This window comes from Sinohyriopsis cumingii, chromosome 12 (genome assembly GCF_028554795.1).
Source record: "Sinohyriopsis cumingii isolate HCF-2022 chromosome 12, ASM2855479v2, whole genome shotgun sequence".
Lineage (NCBI taxonomy): Eukaryota > Metazoa > Mollusca > Bivalvia > Unionida > Unionidae > Sinohyriopsis > Sinohyriopsis cumingii.
The window spans coordinates 31812991-31835254 of record NC_142972.1 but is presented as its reverse complement, the minus strand read 5'-3'; the positions used below and the strand labels follow the sequence as shown (position 1 = coordinate 31835254).

Here is a 22264-nt window from a genome sequence, read left to right as displayed (position 1 = left end):
TTATTCTGAATTATTATTTATTTATTCTGAATTTGATGGGTTAGTTGGTACTCAGAATTATTATTTATTTATTTATTCTGAATTATTATATTTATTCTGAATTATTATTTATTTATTCTGAATTTGATGGGTTAGTTGGTACTCACAATCATACAAATCAATCAAATTCATAATTTTGATGGGTTATTTGGTACTCAGAATCATGCAAATCAATGAAATTCATAATTTTGATGGGTTAGTTGGTACTCAGATTTATGTAAAATGATCAATTTTGTAATTTTGATGGGCTAGTTGGTACTCAGAATTATTATTTATTTTATTTATTCTGAATTATTATATCTATTCTGAATTATTATTTATTTATTCTGAATTTGATGGGTTAGTTGGTACTCAAAATTATTATTTATTTTATTTATTCTGAATTATTATATTTATTCTGAATTTGATGGGTTAGTTGGTACTCAGAATCATGCAAATCAATGAAATTCATAATTTTGATGGGTTAGTTGGTACTCAGATTTATGTAAAATGATCAAATTCATAATTTTGATGGGTTAGTTGGTACTCAGATTTATGTAAAATGATCAAATTCATAATTTTGATGGGTTAGTTGGTACTCAGAATCATGCAAATCAATCAAATTCGTAATTTTGATGGGTTAGATGGTACTCAGATTTATGTGAAATGATCAATTTTGATGGGTTAGTTGGTACTCAGAATTATTATTTATTCTGAATTATTATATTTATTCTGAATTATTATTATTTTATTTATTCTGAATTATTTTATTTTAGTGAATTTTATTTTATTTAAGTGAATTTTAGTGAATTTTGACTGTTTTGGGCGAAAAATCGACTGTTTTGGGTGATTTTTAATTGCTTTTGGTCGTTTTTATTCATTGGATAATCGGGTAAGATACCCGTTTCTTTAATTGATTTCAATTAGAGATGATATAAAAGTCAGTAAAAACCACTGATTTTTAACTATTTTGGTTGTTTTCTGAGTTGATTTTGCTGATTTTATCTGATTTTTGGTAGATTTTATCTGATTTTTACCGTTTTTTACTGACTTTTATATCATCTCTAATTGAAATCAATTAAAGAAACGGGTATCTTACCCAATCTATCTAATAGGCAAAATAGGTGAAAAAAACGACCAAAATGGCCAAAAATCACTAAATTATATTTTATTTTTTATGATTTTATTTATTTTATTTTTTTATGATTTTATTTATTTTATTTTTTATGAATTTATTTTTTTATGATTTTATTAATAAATTTATACTTAGTGTTTCTCCGCGTGTATCTAGCAGATGTCCAGATTAATCAGTCAGGGAAAAATTCACCTGCTGTGACATCCTATTATGACATCGAAGATAAACGGGGTTGATTGGCTCTTGCACAATCAAATGTCCCGGTGGCACATTTGGTGAAAACGAATACAAAACGAACCCTTGTTTCGCTTGATCTGACACTGCTGCATCAGCATTATAGCTGTTTTCGATGATATCACAATTGAGATTAACCGTGATGGTGGTGGTTATATTGACTACCCCTGGTGAAACATGCCGTCCGGTACCATCCTCGGCGTTGTTACGCGTTAAAGTGATTGCTGGTGGTAATTTTTTTCTCCATACATCGTGTAATTTAGGAAACTTTTCATCAACGGTATATTTGAGAGATTTTTTTAATTCATCTGCTTTATACTCCAGGAATTTATAATTTGGTAGCGTCGCTTCAGTTAGCGAATACGCCGTCATAAATCTTTCTTTATTTCCTGTATTATCATCCATTATCACCTGAATTACCCTTGTATTATAATATTCGATATCTGAGATATACTGATTTATTAATTCTACATGTTTAATGATTTCATCACATGAGCTCGATATATTATTTATGCATTCCTGAAGAAACTTTTTTAGTTTGTTTAAAGATGCCACAGCGTATCCATTAATTTCTCTAAATTTTAAGATTAAATCAGCGAATCCAAAGGATAATAACTCATCCACTCTACCACCCCCGAATTCTCTGAAAACAAACTCCCACCTCATGGTACCTACATTACCAAATGTAAATTTGTTCTTATTGTTTTAGTTCTTATAATTCTTGAAATATCTTCGTTTCCATGATAGGATCTCCTATCTGTGGTAAAATCTTCTCTCTTAGGTTCTGGTGGTATTAGTGGTGGCGGTGGTCTAACCTCGGGCCAACCTAACACTGTTCTTATCGAACTCGCATAAATATCTACCTGATAATCAGAGTTAATCTCAATTATTGAGGTTAGTGTTGGTTCATTTGCAGTTATTTTTATTCCAGGATCTTTCCCGGTTATATTTTTTATTCTTCGTGTGAATTCATCACTAATGCTAACAATACTGTAACTACCTGATGGTATTCCAACCACATTCCAGTCTGGAGTACCATCAGGTTTATTTTTATAGGCAAAAACGAAGGAATTATTTGATTGCAGTCCACCAAATGATTTTTGATCTGATATTTGGCCAACTGTAATATATGCGCAACTGAGCTAATGCTATCTCGTCGATAGAGATAGGAATAGGAAAAATTATGCTAAATTCAGGTTTAGTTGAACTAGCTGAGGTCATGGTCGTTCTTGTCACCATCGTGTTCGTCGCATCTGTTGCAGCAATTCGGTCATTATTTATATTGATGTCTTTAATCGCTTGATTGTAAATCCTAGATATCAGCGCGAATTCTGCGTCGGATATAACACCGTCGTTGAGACTCTCTGACAGCAACAAAAATAATTTAGAATACGCTGCTGTTGCTGTATTTAGTTTATCTTTATACGCGATTAATTTCGTGTTAGTACACGAGGAGATCTTTTTCGTTATGATACCGAATATACCAGCTAACGTGGTGGTTGTCGAAACGATAACCGTGATAACCAGTGGGGCGGTCATAGTTAACGCGGATAGGATTATTCCAACACCGGTAATAACCGCTGAGACAGAATAAACAGCAACATCAATAATAACCAATCTGCGTTGATATTTCTTCATTTTTACCTGATAGACGTCGATGATACTCTTCAACGACATCTGCCATGCACGAGCCTGACTATATCTGTATTCCAAATTTATAATTAGGACGTTTCAACTAAAAGTTCAATCACGTACGAGTAAGTTGCTTCAGTTAAATTTTTATCCTCAGGATTTAATGAAAGAAAATTTGTGATATTTTTTTGTAATATATGCATACTCGACGTTTGAAATGTATTTGTTTCTATGTAGTTGGTCATGTTATTAAATTTTACTGGACTAGTTATTGTTAATCTGTAGATACCAGTAACAGCTGGAGTAAATCTTATTGCGAACTCTGTTTTTGACCACATTGCAGATACAGACGATGCTACCACACGAACTGTATTATCAAGTAAATTTTTAATATCTGCAAGTTTTATGTTGATTACAGGTGGTTTCCCCAAAAATCTTAAAGTATTTTGTGTATTTTCAAGCTATTTTCCCTGAATCTCGTAAAAGTAATTACATGAAAATTATATTCTTCGCGCAGAGTCAGTAATTTATTTTTTACATCATCGACGTAATTTTTGTGTGTAGCATCTTCACCAGTAGTTGGATCTCCCAGTGAAGATATTTTATTTTTAGTCATATTAATTTCTCCCAACATTGTATCACCGGTGATTTTCATGCGATTATTGATTTTTACGTTAATATCGCGAATCTCTCCGTCATATACTGATATGTCTATTTTCTGACGCACTAGATTACCTATATTCTCTACAAAATTATTTAAAATTGATATCTTCTTTGGCGGTATTGAGATTATCTACGTGAGTACTGTGTTCATCTCGTTTAATTATATCACCTATCTTTACGTTACTCGTCTTTAGTTTACCGTGTTGATCCTGAAAAACAACAACCTCATCAGGATCTACTCCAGTCAGTGATAAAAGATCGTTGATGTCGTCTTTTGTTGCATATTTAGATAAATCCACATCGATGTCAGGTAACGAGCCAGACCTACCGTAAATGTCAACCATTTATAATTTATTTACCTAATTTAATTTATCTGACGTGTACTCGTGTACTGTTTTATGGTAGTTTTTTTTTTGATCTGGATATCGCTGATAAAATATTTATTGCTTCGTCGCCACATATCGGAGGATCAGTTAATGTTTGTGTTGGTAGCGTAGAATACCACGTTGGAACATTTAGCTGATCTACATAATCTAAAATTTCTCTAGGTGGGGCTAATCCGTATGAGTCAGCATAAATAATTTCACGTGGATTTATCGCGTACGCTACCCAGTGAGTACCAGGTCCGGTACTGTTATCGAGATTTATAATTCCTGTCTCGTATTTATCTGGACGAGGCGGTAATTGATCTCGCATAAATACGCCTCTGACCTCGACCGTATTGTGTTCCTGGCAGATAGAATCCTCGTCCTTTTTTTTTACTGTATCTGCCGCCGGTGACTTTTTTCGCAACCCACTTAGCTCCTTCCTTAGCGGCTAAACCAGCTGCACCTAACGCAGCTGCCTTTGCCACAACCGGCGCAGCAGCAGCTAATAATGCTGGTATCGCAGCTAATAGCGGGAAAATACCACCTACCTTAACCATATCTTTTATAGCTGCAGGAGATAGTGTAATTTGTATTCCGGTATTGGATGATTTAGCTTTATTGAAATGTTTTTGTTGTGTTTTTGTCAAAGATAGTTTATTTGGACCACCCTGAATCTGATCGTGTTTTAACGTCAATTTCGTACCACATTTTTTTGTTAATTCTGACTGTAGCTTTTTTATCTGACCCTGAGTCAGAGTCACACTAACGTGATCATACGGCATTTTATAAATTTATGATTGAATCTAAATCACATTTTTTCTACAGGGGCATCAATAATTCTCATTCTGCCTTCAATACCCTCGAGGATCATGGTTCTATCGCTGAGTATAACAGCAACAGCCCTAAATGCAGCAGCACCTGCATTATTTATTCTGGCTTTAAAATGTATATCAACTACGGACTGTTTTATCAAATTAATGTGTTCCAGTGAAAAGTAATAGATCGGATAGAAATTCCTGAAATCTGTGATATTTGCAATCCGGTATCTATATTTTGATCTCTACCCATGTAGCTCCACAATCTATGATAACCACGTGCTACTGATCCTTCTGTGAATCTCTTCAACTGGCTCCTGATGTCCATTTACCCTCAGTGATACATCACTAGCATTGAAATTATCAAAAATTATATGGGTTTGACGCTGATCATTTAATCTGGCAGCCCGTTGAATAGCAACGAAAATGTGTCTCGGTGCAGACACACCCTGCTGAGATGCTATATGCCAGGTAAAATTACCGTTGATGTTACTTTGAATGCTATCTGTAAACGTCGTTAACCATGACATGACAAATTTGCCACCCTGATTCATAAACGATAACAGATTTCTCTCCTCGTCTATCGATGGCGTCATTGATGGTATCCACAGAGTCAGTTTTTCTAATACAACCTTACCATTATCATCTGCAAGTCCAGACCTCCAGATAGCGTCGTTGCTGTCACCTTTTCGATAGAAGACAACGGTGTGTTTGGCTCCAAATATAACTTTTCTAAAATCTCTGCAGAATCCAAATATATGTGACAGCGGGATAGCACATGAAAATCTTCTACTGTCGCCTGATAACATATCCCTACGCGCTTTAAATCCGAGATTATAATTATTAACAGTTCTAATCATTACATCCTCAAAATTAGCAACAGCAACAGGTGGATCAGCACGATTATTTGGTTGTCTCACGATAAATTGATCAGATTCAGCAAAGTCTGAATTATCCTTAGTGAACATCATGCTGGGACCAGCTGATCTAGTGAAGTCATCTGAGTATCTCGCTAAGCCTATCATCGTGGTTGCTACATCGACGTTATCATTGATTGATTCGATTTCTCTGCCATCGATCATGTATGCGGCGCTCTTGAATAGCGCCATAATGCCGTTGATAACTAATCCAACCTTGACAGCTTCTCCGTAATTGGTATTATCGTTTCTCACAATCTTACCAACCACCTCAATGAATGCCTCACATGGTAGAAAATATCTCGTGCTATCCTGCACCTGTAATTCAATTCTACTGGGACTGTTTGGTGTTATCGCGTCGTATGAGTAATACTGATAATCTCGCGCTGAATCGTCTCTCTCTGCTGGTTCGTCCAATCTAAAAGCTTCATTAGATGTCCGCGAGAACATATTTATTAATAAAATATTTTTATCGTCTAAAACGAAGACGCCCTCCAAATGCAGAGGTGCTGATTATTTCCTGCTGTGGTACCTGCTCTAACACCAATGATGCTAGTTTTTCATTGGCTGCGTTATTTATAATTTTACTGACATCGCTAGGCATCTCAGCGGTAATATTTAATTTATCAGCTGGTTTTGGTTTTTTTCTCACTAATCTCAGTATTCTATCTTTAATAGCGTCGTATGCTTTGCTAGTAGCATCGCCAACGGTACCTATGACCTTATCGCGAATAACCCCTATGGCTTTCGACGATAGCTGCTTAGCTAACGGACCAACCTTAGGAGCCACTCGAGTGAAAAATTTGATAATCGAATCGCCTATCCCTAATCCGTATTTAAATTTGTATACAGGTAATCTCGAGTTCACGATACGAGCCTGTATCGGTCTCTGATGACTTTTATGAATAATCATTTTATTTATAATCTAATTATTTAATCGCTGTGATGATCATCTATGAGCTCATCAATAAGATCGCGATAAATAGATACGTCGATGATTTTTCCCTGAAATAATCTCCGACAGATATCGGTTGCTTCGTTAACTATGTCATGTGAATTATTTCCAGCTCGTTTTCCCCCAATGAGAACCTCTAATCGGGATACATCATTAACGACGCTATCAGGACAGATGGTGTATCCGCTACCTGTTTTTGGACTACCAAAAAGCGATTTAATATAACCGAGTGGGGATTTTTTTATTTCTGTTACTCTCTCATAAAATTTTTTATTTTCTGGATCAGAAGGATCAGTTTCTTTGTTCTTATGCACAGAATATATTATTAGTGGCCAGGCTTCTTTGCTTATCATTTTATCACGATGTTCCGGTTTGAGATATAAATCTCTAGAGGCATAAAGAGATGCAACTGAAGGTGCGTACTTTTCATCCTGGATTTTCTGAATGGTTTCATCAGTAATTAAATCCTTATATCTGTCTAAAACAGTAGGAGGAGTAAACATTTGCTGGGCTGATTGTGGGTCCAGTAGTATCTCCTTACTTCTTTTTATTTTTTTTTCTTTCTCCAGTCGTCTTTGTTTTTTCTGCTCTCTTTCTGATTCTTTTTGTTCTTTTTCCCGTTGTCTTTGTTCTCTCTCTAGTTCTTCTTCTTCTATTTGCCGTTTCTCCATAATACGCACTTCACCTGATACACCACGCATAAAATGCGGATAAACGGGATCATCGGCGTAATGACGTGGAATATTTCATTTTATCTTATATATCAATGATGCCCAATCCTTTCGATCTCTAACTTTTCCTCCTTCAGATCCTAGATAATCGAATCTGTCATCAAAAGAATTATGCACAAAAATACCAGCCTCAGTTACTTTTCTCTCACTTCCCCAAGGTAGTTCTTTTATCATCTGCTTACCCTCATCATTAAATCTGGCCAGTAAAAGTTCTACCTGTTGTTGCTGTTTTGGGTTGAGTACTATCGTTCCATCACCTGCCTCCTGATACCCAGCGACTTTGGATTTGGGTTTTAATTCCACTTTAGGTTTACCAACTGCAGGTTTTCCGGCTCTAGGTGGAGGTACAACTCCAGGTGCAGCAGCAGGCTGCGGTCGAGTTTGTTCTTCAATTCTTTTCAACACAGGAAGGATGCCGTGTTTTCTCACCTCGAGATCTTTTACATCACCTAGAAGAACCTTTTCTGTTGTTTCGGTTATTGGCTTAAATAGTTCCTTAGTTGCTTAAGCAAATCCTTCCTTTGCGTCTTTAACGGCCTTTATTTTTGTCCTTACTGATTCTTTTGTTGGTATATATTTCTTTATTGCTTCTAGTCGCTCTCGTGCTATTCTAGATCTAAGTGACTCTCCTACATTCATATTATTTTATTTTTATTTGTATCTTGAAATTGAAAATTAAAATATTTTTAATTCGATATTATATCTATTTTAATGCAATCCGAATTCTAAAAATCCGTTTAAATACGACAGCAGCAGGGAGGGCGCCTACCAACAGTCGGTCGTCAAAATGTAATCAAAAATAAAATAAAAATCATGAACATATTATTCTGCAGCTAGATCTTCGAACTAAATGTTTATTTTCGGATTGAGGGTCAATAGCGATGTAACTCCTACAGGAAGCCTTTATTCGGTAAATAGAATCTTTCTCCGGATTAGATTTCTGTGGAGGGATTATTTTTTGTCGGAACCCCTAGGTCTGTTCGCCCTCCCTGCTGCTTACATGTGTTTGCACTTTGAATGGAGTTTAAGATTGACTACAGGCAACAGTGTATTGACAGAGTGAATGAACTACTCACATCCCTACCGAGTGTATCCACTACAAAATGCAGTATGTGCCTTTTGTTGCTATTTAAAATCACCTTTGCTGTTTGATAAGTTGATTGTTTTCTTTTTGAGGTTTTACATTTTACATTGATAAAATCAATATAAGACACATTTATGATTTAAAATTGAAAGATGGTATTAATAAAGAAAGTGGAGCACTACAAACACATGCTTAGCGCAATCATTAAATGAACGCTCAGCCCTTCACGGACCAGCGTATGGAAGTTAGTGTGGAATAGAAACCAAGCAAAATGATGAACAAACAAAGAGGTAATTAAAATATTTTAACATATTTACAGTTGATCTATATCATTATTTTGCTTTAATAACAGTACTAACAACCATAAACTCTCTGTCTCTGTCTGTCTGTCTGTCTCCCTTTGGTCGGTTTGAATTACCATCATTCATAAGTCCAGAGGCATCTTGGGATGACACAAACGAAAATTCTCCTGTTAGCTCGTCTTTTCATAGATTTTCGCCCGTATCTTGCTACTATGGTCCAGAGAGAGAGAGAGAGAGAGAGAGAGAGGTGGTGGTGGTGGACATTTTTATATTTAATTAATAATAATCGATGTTAGAACATTATAATAGGTTTAAGAAACAACAACTAAACATTATATACACAATAGTATGGACCGCTAAGGTGGACTAGTGGTTAGTGCGTCCGCGTCGGATGCGAGAGGTCGCGGGTTCGAACCCCGGCCGAATCATACCAAAGACTTATAAAAATGGTACTGCTGCCTCGCTAGGCGCCCATCATTAAGAGATTAGTGTTAGGACTGGTCATTCTGGTGTCAGGATAATATGACTAGCGGGGGCATCGTGCTACATGTCTGCGGCTTGGTTCCCCAGTGCATGACATCACTAGAAACTGTCACACTGCAGATATCGTAGGAAGATGACTGAAAACTTGCTAAGGCTACGTTAAAAATTCAGATCACAAACACACATCATAGTACATGTACGAGTACCAAGTAACCAAGAAATTTACCGTATAATGTTGACAGGGTTTATAACTTTCTATCTTTGATTATATAAATCCCAAGGCAAGTGCACACATACCGTTGCATGTTACTTGGTTTAAATTCAATTTCAAGGTTTTCATGCATCCCAAATTCTTATCTCCCTCACTCCAGGCAGAAAGGATAGCAATGAAATTGCGTATTCATTTAGAAAACGGGGATTATTATTACTATTATCGTTATTTTCATACGTCACTAGTGATTAATAAGTGGACAGAACACAGTAGCAAAGGCGCCGTTGCAAGAATGTTTATATATGCTTATTATTGCTTCATGGTTGGATCACAAATTGATATACCAACAGTATTGGTCTATCAAATTGCTTTATACCAACACTATAAAAGCCATGTCATTTTTAATATATATATATATATATATATATATATATATATATATATATATATATATATATATGTAACTGACAATATAAAATATAAATATATAGCACCTGTTGTCAAAACTTGCTTCAAATATTGATGTTATGTGACGGATTACAAAATGGAAACTATACACTTTAAAAGGGATAGACTGATTATAGAAACTGTGGACCATTATGAAAAGAAGATTGCTATATATGTAATCATACACAAAGGGGATGATATATGTAGTTTGGGGAGATCGCAAAGTATGAAAATTGCAAATCATACAGAATTACTAACTGTACACGACCTCTCTTAATTGTGTTGCCTTTCGCACGGGGTAATGCCTGTGACTAATGTGAACTTCTTCCTGGAATCAGGCAAGTATATTCTGAAAGTCCTAATAACAATAATAAGAGTGTTTATTATATTCTGCATGAAATTGAAGACTTGTGCTAGTTACTGATGACGAGATTTACAACTATAACAATTGTACGAGATAGGTGAGGGGAGAGCATAAAATCAAATTCAGTTATTTTTTATTACTACTTTTTGAACATCTGACATTATCAGCATTCATTGTTTACCTGTAATATATTGCACTGAAACAGTTTCAGATCACATATCGTAACAAGTTCATGACCTCTCATCCAAGAATATCAAACTAATAGGACCAAAGCAAAACTGCTGTGTCCATATTAGACACCAGATCAGCAACAGTTTTGTTTAGAACAGACTAGACATCATACGTTTTTCCGTGAAGACCCGATGGCTATATAACTTTCTATTATGGGGTAGCAAAACATTTTTCAAGATGCCTACCATGGTGGCCATACTTAACATCAGATCGGCACCATTCTAATTTAGGACGAAGACATTACAAGAAGTCTGTTGGTGAGAACCCCATATTGGTGCGACTATCCACTCAGGAGTAGCGAGAACAATATTGTCAAGATGGATGCTGTGTTGGCCATGTTGAATGTTTGAGTGGCATCATTTTCATTTAGAACCAATTAGACTACGTGTGGTAAACTTTCATGGCAAGGTCGAGTCGTACTAGCAGACAATGCTTCTTTACAACGTGTTATCTTCACAATTTTGTATGATAAATCCACTGAGCATAGTTCACTTAAAGTGATGTGAATATCGAGTGGTCTAAAGCGCTCTCCGTTACGGATCACTGCCATCTCACCTCTGTCTGCGTAGGTTCGAGTCTCGGATTCAGCCAACATGGGTATGTGAGAAAGCTTGCCAGTAGCTTCTTGTGGGTCGGTGGTTCTTTCCGGGGTTTTCCCGGGTTCTTCCTCCACCATTAATACTGGCCGCCATGTATAGCCTATCGTGTGCTGAAAAATGACGTTAAACCCTACAACAACAACAATATCTGAACAATATCATTGGATTTTATTGTAAAATACCACCGCAGAAACAAGGCATTACCTGAGAAGAATATGAAAAGTGCTAGGTATTCCCCTCCTCATTGCTCTAAATTATGCGACAATCATTTTTGGACTAAGGATGGGAGCGAAGTTCTGTACAGTTGTAAATTTTCATTCACTTTCTCAGTTCTCCTTGATTAAAGACATACTCTATTTCAGTTTGAAATACATTTTTAGACCAATGTTAGTAGAGGAACCCCGTAATGCTGTAAACTTCAGGTTCCTTTTCACTGTTCTCAAAAGATCCATTGTTACAGCGTCAATATTCCAAGAAAAGCAAAACTGGTGGCGGTTTGTCCTTGTACGTATAATACAGGTGGTACAATGCAAGGATTGTTTCTCTCATTATAAATGTGGGAAGTAGCCAAGACTCTAGATACCGCAGACATATAAAAACGCAACTTTAAAACCATGTAACAACGCTTGTGATGTATATTTAATTTGTATTTGTTGGCCTTTATGATTATTTGTTACGTATCTCTAAATTGTGATACTAACCTTGGTCAGTAATTGAGTCTAATGCATACCTGAAAAAACTCTTATTTTTGTGTAAACAGTATAATACATAACTAATATTTATCTATGATTTTAGATTATATATTAAGATCAATATTACGTGAGATAAACTTTTACTTGAGTTTGAATTTAGGACACTGGTGTTCCTCTTGGGAATTCCAAGTGTACTTGCTGCATTAGATGTTATTAACTGAAATTTTAGTAAGGGACCTGACATTGTTTAAATCTTAAAATATTCTCAAAATAACCTTCAACCTGGTTCTGTTATTAAATTTTGGGATTGTTTACAATGGGAGAAGTAACAGAACTTCTTTATTGCATGTCTTAACATCAGTTTTTGAGGACTCAATTTAGGTTGCTTTTCAGGTAATATTTCAGAGGATTCATTTCTTTAAATTATTCACTTGAATTTCAAGGTACTCATTCTTACTTCTTAGACTAAATCACTATTTGGGAATTGTACTGAATTGATTTAAGACGTTTTGGATTATATCACCCCGATATATGAAGACTGTTGGCACATTAGCACATTCGAGAATATTGACATATCAAGTTCAATATTGGAATTTGTTTGCATGACTACTGGAATTCATTTGAAGAAAAGAAAGACAACCGCAATTTCAGAAAGAGGAAAGAGAGAGAGAGAGAGAGAGAGAGAGAGAGAGAGAGATAGAGAAGATATGCAAATGGAATGTGTGTGTGTGCGATTTTAATATTTATCATAGCTTTAAAAATGTTTCAGTCATATCACTACAATGTCTGCGGCGTGGTGTAGTGATATATAGTGATGTCTAGTAGTGGCGTATCATGCTACTGTCCTACCAAGACACATTATCCTAACACCAGGATAACAAGTGCCAACATGAAACTTTTAATGCTGAGCACCCAGCGCGGAAGTTGTACCATTTTTATGTCTTTGGTATGACTCGGCCAGGGTTCGAACCAGCAACCTCCCCTATCCAGGGCTGACGATCTAGCCACTAGGCCACCGGAGTGGTCTATAGGCAAATGGAAATAAAAAAGAAGAGATGAAAATACAGGGAGCAAAGGAAAAAGGGGAAATGCAATTTAGATTTTAAAAGATAGAACTGAAAAGTGAAAAGCGGCCCTCCCTTTACATGCATGTTTGTGTTTTGATGCTGTCATAAATAAAGGGTTAGTATCAATTGTTAGAGAAGAGGAAGTATATCAATACGACCAAGAGAGCATTGAAATATATTTGTACAAAGTGTACTTATTGGCAAACCTAATAAAATCTACACTTCATTGTCATTGCAACAAAGTGTTAATTATGATATGGTTAAGGAATGTATCTTGAGGGGTGATGAGTTGGTACCTGATATATTTCAACACAGGTTAGGAATTTAAAAATGGAAACTGGATGAACCTATATTGCAACAAGAAAGTGCATGCTATTTCTGATTGTTAAAGATTGAAAAATAAGCACCAAAATAAAGGCAGACTTTCCAAAGGCTCCTATTTTAAGAGACCAAGGTCACAGTCCTGTACTGAAAGCAATAAATAGTTATATCAAACAAATCAGACTGATTTTATTATTGAGAATAATAAGCCGTTTACGTTGAAAGGTTCTATATCACCTGTGGGCAATTCTACCAAACCTATCCCAATTAAAATATTAAGGGACACAGGAGCTTCTCAGAGTCTTTTGTTATCAGGTGCATTGCCAAAATCTGGTCAGAGTGTTCTTATTCAGGATCTAAGGTCAGGCTTTGTTTTTCCTCTCCAGTGTAGTGAACTAATGACCATTGGATTACAAAACGCCGTGATCCGCCTACCGAGCTGATATGGCCACCTACCCAATACTGTTTGAAACCAAAGAATTAAAAATAAATAACAGTAAGAAGTTGAGAAGAAAAACATTAAATGGTTTAATTGCATTATAATTTAATTGAGTCAGATAAGCATGTATAAATATGACACATATAATAATAATAATAATAATAATAATAATAATAATAATAATGAGGACTTTGTATAGCGCCTAATCCTTAGAAGCTCTAAGCGCTTTACAACGTTAGACAACACCTATAAGATAAAAAACATATAATATTATTACAAAAACAAACACCATGAAATTAGAAAACATTAAAAAAAAACATGCTGAGAATATTTAAGGTAGGAAACATTATTAGGTCTTTAAGTTTGTTCTTGCAGTCGAAATAAGTCAGTTTTGAGAGCCATCTTGAATGTGATCACTATGTCTTTGTGTCTAAGTTCCGTGGGCAATTCATTCCACGCTGCTGGGCCCTGATATGCAAAAGAACGCTGTCCATATGACTTTGTTTTCATAGTGGGAATAATGAGCATACGATTGTCAGAAGAGGAGCGTAAGTATCTTGCTGGTGTGTACACGTGGGTGAGGTCGGATAGGTATGTTGGACTACAGTCCGACAGTGAAACGTAGCACAGAGAACAAATTTTGTGTTTGATTCTGGATCGAATGGATAGCCAGTGTTGGGTACAGAGCAGCGGGGAGGTGTGTTCTGATCGTGATACTCTAAGTATGATCCGAGCAGCTGTGTTTTGAACTTTTTAATGTTTCTGGAGCAGATATTGAGATGAACCAGACAGAATTGAGTTACAATAGTCGAGTCTTGAAAGTACTAATGAACACACAAGTGTTTTAGTGGCATCAACTGAAAGATATTTGCGAACTGAGCTGATGCGTCTCAGCTCAAGATATGCAGCCTTGTATATGTTCATCACATATTTGTGCAATGTGAGAGTACTGTCCAGAGTAACACCTTGGTTTCGTACTGATTGTGTGAATTTAATATTGGTGTTGCTGATATTTATTGTTTGAGGTAAAGAATGCGAATGAGAAAGTCTTTGTGTTGCTTCACTGTTGTTTTACATATTTCACTGCATTCTGTAAATGTTCATCTCCGCAAAAATGTTTAATATAAAAGATGCAACCCAAACAAAGTCATTTCAGTCAATATGTATGTCATTATTGAATAAATACAAGAAGCTGGCCATGCATATTGAGCCCACTCATAAACAACATTCGAAATGTTGGTTACAATGGTATTAAAGTGAAAGAAAGTAAAAAAATACTGTACCATTGAGGGCGTTGACAGATGAACGAAAGGACATCAACTTCCATCTAAGGTGGAGGAGTCATGACAAAAATGGCATCACAGAAGTCATATGCAATACTGCTGCATTGTTACGTGAAAACATCATCTTATTTATCATTACTGTCTGCATGGACAATCTCTATTATAATCAGATAAGGTAGTTCCTTCCAAACTTGATGAAACGTCACACTGTCAATATGTGTTTGGAAGAAACATCAAGAAGCAAGACAATTTCCTTTGTAAAGTATAAATGTATTTGAGTAATTCAAATAATTTCACCATTACATATTCGGAAAAAAAGCAAACAAAGTTTAAGTTATCTGCGCTATAATTCCAATTAGAATTTTTTCCCTAAGTCCAAAAAAAAAATGATAAAAATGAAACATGGGCAGCAGACCTTTGAACACACTTAAAATAGGTGCATAATACAAGTCAAGAATATGAATGTGACATAATCTCGTCGATTAACATTTTAAACATCTGACAAACAGAACAGTTGCATAAACAGATTCATCTGAAAGATGTTTAATAAGTTTTGCCTTCACAATATTCAGACAGACTTAGGTTGGAGTAACAAAGAATTACACGATGAACGATAACACGTTTTGAATTACATAATCCACATATATGTTGATTTGCAGTATAAAACAAAGCCGAGACTTTCTATTCCAAAAGTACCAATTTATAGGATATCAAATATTTATCATCTGTTTGAATTTTTCAGGTAAAGGTTTTAATTTATTTATCTTTAATATAGCTTTAGATTTTGAATTTTTAATAGACTTTAATCTGGCTCCATGGACACCTTGCCATAATAGGTTCCTTCCTCTTTACCTCTTCACATGTTGCTTTTCCTGGTAGTGAACCAGTTCTTATAAATTGTCCCAGTTGTCTTTCTACAGTGCCTTCTCCTCCATAGACCATGGTATTCTTGTCATTTTCTTCCTTTTTGCTTTCACGCCTGACTTGCAGTTTTTACCTAAAACAAAATATTCCCTTTTACTTTCAGATCTTACATTCCCCAAATATTGATACCATTTGAAGCAGTAATTGTTCAACTGTTTACCATGTAAGGGCTGTTCCATTAAAACATACCTGGAACACAGGGAAGGCATTTTTATAGTGGTTACTCACCCAAAGATCCAATTTAGAATTTTCTCATCATTTCAATATGAACTCTGTGAAATCAAAGTACCGTGGCATATAGTTTTATAACACTGCCTACCCTGGGTACCAGGTATGTTTAAATGGAACAACTCTAAGCAATGTAAAGAAACCAATACTGATAATATGAATATTAACATTAGGGTCTTGAGTGCACACTGACAAATATGTTATTGTAACATACTATTAATTTGTTTTAACAGCAAAAGCTACAAATGAATATCATCTACAAGCATAGCAAATGTAAAAGTTTTAACTTCAGTATCACAGCCATAACGTTTATGAGTTGAAGCCAGAAAAAGAAAGTAAACGAGTTTAATTGTTAACATCTCTAGCAATCAAAACGGAATAATGCGCCCTTAACTAAATATGATTTAGATATACTGGAACAATTAGTTTTGACATAAGCTGAACTCAGTTTAATATTGTGAGATATAGTTATCACCAATTTTTGCTGAACAATCTTGAAAGTACAGATGTTAGCATTAACAGCGATTTCTTTATTTTCATGTGAAAGTTTGTAGTTTGTAATACACATATTTCTGATGGTCCTATACTGTTCTGAAATATAATTATTTTGATATAACAAAAGGTCCAATCAATCTAGTATGATACATTTAAATAACGTTATAAACATGTAATTTCAACGTAGAGATATTACTAAGTGGATATCCTTAATAAATGAGCTCGTCTTCCAATACAGATTATCACGGGTTCATGCAATTAGTTGTTTGTGGTAACCATCAAGTAAGAAATTCACAACCTTTGTGGTTTTTCTGGTCACATCTTGTTTTTATTATAAAGCTATGCATATCAATTTATTTCAAGTGCTAAACTCGATATTATCTTCACAAAATTCTCCTTTTATGTAAATTTAATTTGCAACGCTTGTTATTTTTTTTCTTTAAATTTTGTATTTCATTACATGCTATTATAATGTAACATTGTATGTTGGGCTTGACCGTGTCCAAAATTGAGTTCATCTTCTGCTTGACCTGAACTGACATTTTTTAAATTTTATTTTGTAAACAAATAATACATAGCTAAAATATTCTCTATGTGTATAGGATTAATATCAGGATCATTATTAAGAAGAAGTAAATATGTTTGTTTGGGTCTGGGTCTAGGTTTTGAAATTCCCTTAGTTTAATTCACGTAGTCCAGGTTCTGCTTTCTAATAATAACTAACAATTTTATTTTGCAAGCATCAGGATCATTCTAGAAGGTTATTGTCAATTAGGTATATCTTAAAAAATGCTAATTGTGACCTGAGGTCAAGTAGAATAGTATGTAATCTTGAAATTGAGTGGAATTTTCAGTCATGCTTTAAGATCTAGCACTTTCAAGTTGAATTATAAGTTGTGTTCAGTATTTTATTTCAGGCTGGGATCTTTTTCTTCAAATTATTGAATTCAAGTTATTATTTTCTCTGGAAATACAAAAGCGCTCTGACAAAAATCTTGGATAGAGACAGTCACTGAAATACATAGTGAATTCAAACCTGGAATTATACTACTGTGATTCAACAAACGACTGTTGGAACGTTAACACTCTACAAGCTACTACATACACAGCAACGCCCTCAGTTTTGGATTTAACTTATTCAGGCCTTTAAATGATTAGGACTTGTGTCTGTAATTCTAGGATTATTTGGGATTTAATTCATAATACCATAAGTTCCTTTTAATTACATTTTTACTTTGCATTCTAGGGAAATAAAGTATTTGTTGAATTTTACAAAACTTATTGCTTTTCACTCTTTCTGTTACTTATCTTCAGAGCATACACACAATGTAACAGAGCTCTTTTTTCTTCTTCTCCCTAGTCTGCACCATCATCTGGAAGGTCTTCAATAACCTCTGTCAGAAAAAATCTTCAAATATATTTTATATTAAATACACTGTAAGACCTGAATACTTTCCAACTGTTTTCATTATCAAAAATGCTATAACAAAGTAAACAAATCTGGCATGTGTCTTATATCTTGCTATGATCTGACCTTTAAAATTGGAACCTATCAAATATGTGAAAATGGTGAGATATAATGTATATTTGCATGTAGTTTCATCATCATATTTCCTGAAGCTAAGAAAACTATATATAAGGATACATAAAACACATCAGTTAGAAGCATTATAAGAAGCTGTTAGTCTGTCATACCATGTAGGGCATCACCCCTGATACATACTGGTGGAGGGTCCATGTACTGCCTGAACAATTACTGATCTATAGTATAACCTATCGGCAGTCAACAACAAGGACACGTTTTCAATAATCTAGTTTTCAAGAATCTCTCCCATACAGTCCATATTGATAAAACTGCTCAGATTTGATTCTATCTGTGTTAATCATACAAAATTTACTCTGTCGCCTTTCTCCTTACAGAAGTATATACAGATATAATCAGGTATTTATTTCCTTCAAAATGTGTTGATCATCATTTCAGTAGATTGAAGAGATATGTAAGCAGATATATGCCTAATATGTGTGAACTAAGTGTAAATTTTCTTTTAACAAAGTGGTTAATAACTCTTAGTGGTGCAAAAATAAAAAAAAAACTAAACTACTTGATTCTATCTGGATATACTTCCAGAAGTAAAAAGGCGTAATGGTAATTTCAGTATCACCAAAGGAATTAGATAACGGAACTTGTATGCAGCAGACATTATTTAGGAAATGTGTGTGTGATTTGAGTTTTTAATGTAGCTTTAAAATATTTTCAGTCATATCGCAATGATGTCTGCAGTTAGAAAGTTTATAGTGATGTCTATCAATAGGCATCATGCTACAGACATGTAGCATCTTGTCCCATCCAGTCACAAAGCACCGACCTTCTCAAATGTGGGGCCTGATTCAGATCATTTTGGTGGGGTCCCCTGGATTTATGCACGCGACCCCTTGTGAACAAGGTATTTAAAATAAACTTTAAAACAAGTTTGATATGATGTTGAACTTACCTCTTAATGCTCAGTGATATTTTTGTAAGTCTTTCATATGACTCGGCCGGGGTTCGAACCCACAATCTCCCTCATCCAAGGCAGATACTCTAAGTACTAGGCCACTGGCACGGTTTGTTCAGGAAGTAAGACAATTACCAGCCCTAATCCCACTATACATATCAGGGGCGAAAGCTTACACAGTAAGACAGGGTAACAGTGTTAAAATCGGTAAGACTAGGGTAACAGTGTTAAAATCGGTAAGACTGGGTAAGAGTGTTAAAATCGGTAAGACTAGAGTAACAGTGTTAAAATCGGTAAGACAGGGTAACAGTGTTAAAATCGGTAAGACTAGAGTAACAGTGTTAAAATCGGTAAGACTGGGTAAGAGTGTTAAAATCGGTAAGACTGGGTAAGAGTGTTAAAATCGGTAAGACTGGGTAAGAGTGTTAAAATCGGTAAGACTAGAGTAACAGTGTTAAAATCGGTAAGACTGGGTAAGAGTGTTAAAATCGGTAAGACTGGGTAAGAGTGTTAAAATCGGTAAGACTGGGTAAGAGTGTTAAAATCGGTAAGACTGGGTAACAGTGTTAAAATCGGTAAGACTGGGTAAGAGTGTTAAAATCGGTAAGACTAGAGTAACAGTGTTAAAATCGGTAAGACAGGGTAACAGTGTTAAAATCGGTAAGACTAGAGTAACAGTGTTAAAATCGGTAAGACTAGGGTAACAGTGTTAAAATCGGTAAGTCTGGGGTACAAGTGTTATGTTGCTCACTTACCAACCTTAATACTATAGTAGTCCATCATTCAAGCATTAATTTCTAATTGTGGAAACAGTAATGCAGCCAGTCCTTCTAAAACTCAGTTCTTTACTAACCACTTAACGGGGCCTTCAATGGGACATCTACTTAATTCATAAACACCTTTTAAGATTCAAATAAAGCTAGTCATAAAAACACATTAAATACTGCATATGTAATAAAAACTGTGCACTATTCATTTGATTCTGTAGAAAGCTTTGATAAGGAATCTCAAGATAGAAACAATCATGCTACTGTTTTGACAAGGTATACCCTCCTTACACACAGAGGCAGGGTTCTCAACAGATTTCCAAACTAAAGAGTCATTTGACAATTAATTCCAAAATCTCAAGGGCATTTTATTTTATGTCTTCTCAAAGTTGTAATTGAAAGCGTTCCTAACACTATGCTGTATAAGTTTTGATATTCTAGCTATATTAATGTGCTTTATACACAAGAAATCATGGTCTAAAAACAGCAGATAAAATAACTGTTTCATCCTAACACATTTTGATGAGGCACTGTTTTTGACTCAAATTCACGAACTTCCAGTTCTCAGGAGAATGAATCTCTCAATGACAAAATGTTACTTGCCATGCAAAATCTATTACACTAATTATCCTGTTTTGAATCAGTAAAGTTCTCATCAAAATCCTTAGTAACTATTTCGATGAGGCAAACCAACCTCTGCCTAAAACAGTCAGCTACTAAACATGTGTTGGCAATGTGACAGACAGTGGACACCTACATCAGTAGCTGTAATGAAATCTCAAGTTCCATGAGGAGCTGTTGTAACCGATTTTCTTGGGTGGTTCGTTGTTACTGTAGATGCTTTTAAAATACATTTCATAGCTGTATCAGTGTCCTTTATATTTGTTTTAGGGTCCCCGAGCGGCCAGTATCTAAAGCACTCACCGTTCCTGATCTCTGCCATCTCACCTCTGTCTGCGTGGGTTTGAGTCTCAGGCTCGGCTAACGTGGTTACTTGACAAAGCTTGCCAGCAGCTTCTCGTGGGTGGATGGTTCTTCCTAAGGTTTTCCAGAGTACTTCCTCCGCCAGTTATACTGGCCGCCATGTATAGCCTATATTGTGTTAAAATGGCATTAAATCCTTAAGAAAACATCTGTTATGTATGAAAGTACTATGATCTTAAATCTGATGATAAAAGCAATTTAACTTTAAAAGTCAATTTCCAACAATCCTTTAATAGAATGTTGATATTTAACTCAATCTGACATATATATTTTAGTTCCTTTGAAGATAATCAAGATAATGGTAAGAATGATAATAAATTGAATTCAAAATCTTCTCCTGTAAATTTGTCTTTTGTCTATGATTATCTGCACTTATCGAGGAATGAGTTATGATGGATGCATATGCACATTGCCCATTTTTTTTTATAAAAACGGGTCACAAGCTAAATCTGATAGACTATTTTTTTTACTAACAAGTAAGTAATTTAATTATAATTCCATCATGATTTTCCCCACTTTTTGATTTTGTTTTGCTTTAGATACAAAATCTCTCCCCAATCAAAATTATAATAGATATAAGAAACCTTTAGGAATATTAAAGTGAGTCTTTTGTCTCATTTTCTGGTAAATTTGAGTTTTTTATGTACTACTGTTGTTACTTTAAAACACTGTTTTCTACTGGAGCATATATTACAATGGTGGCACAAGGAGTAGCAGACTTGTGTGAAGGTGCGAATTCTGACAAATATTAACTAGGGTAGTTTGGGAGCCATATATTTATGGATGACATCACCAAGATATGTATGTGGGAACTATATATTTATGGTCAAATATTACCTAGCTCAGTGTATGGATAATACGTGCATATGTTTATGGCACAGGACAGTGATGTCTTCTGATGTCCAGTCTAGGCCAACTATTAATCATGTGCTAATAATAGCAGGGAGATAGCATATGTAATAGTCCATAACTCTGTATCACTGTAACAGAACATCAGTGAAACAAAAATTACAAGACTTATTTGCCCAAGAAAGCTGTTGTTAACACCGTGTGTTGATCTAAGCAATATGATGGCCATTAATTATAGTTGCAGTCTCACAGCTGACGCATAGCAATGGCAATGCTGCTGACTACCGTATATATGTATGGGATAGGCCTAAGTCGAATAAAGTTCGTTAGGGTTTAGTGTGGAAGTGTAGAACTATAAATAACCATATGCAGAGTTTTCCAAGTCTGAGAATTAATTTTCTGCAGGATGTGAAAGTGCTCTCACATATCACATGCTGACATGGCCATCCCATTCAATACCAACAGCAAGTTCCACTAAATCGAGCTTAAACTATAGTCTAAATATACTTCCCCAATTTAAAAAACAAAAGG

At 35.1% G+C, this 22264-nt stretch overlaps 1 long non-coding RNA gene across 1 annotated transcript; it reads right to left on the bottom strand.

Moving 5' to 3' along the window:
- Nucleotides 1-13914: 13914 nt before the first annotated feature.
- LOC149786199 (uncharacterized) lies at nucleotides 13915-21140 on the bottom strand. Its single transcript, XR_016425188.1, has 3 exons — nucleotides 20825-21140; nucleotides 17964-18032; nucleotides 13915-15988 (listed from the first exon to the last, which is right to left on the bottom strand). It is a non-coding gene; the product is annotated as an uncharacterized LOC149786199 (long non-coding RNA).
- Nucleotides 21141-22264: the final 1124 nt, after the last annotated feature.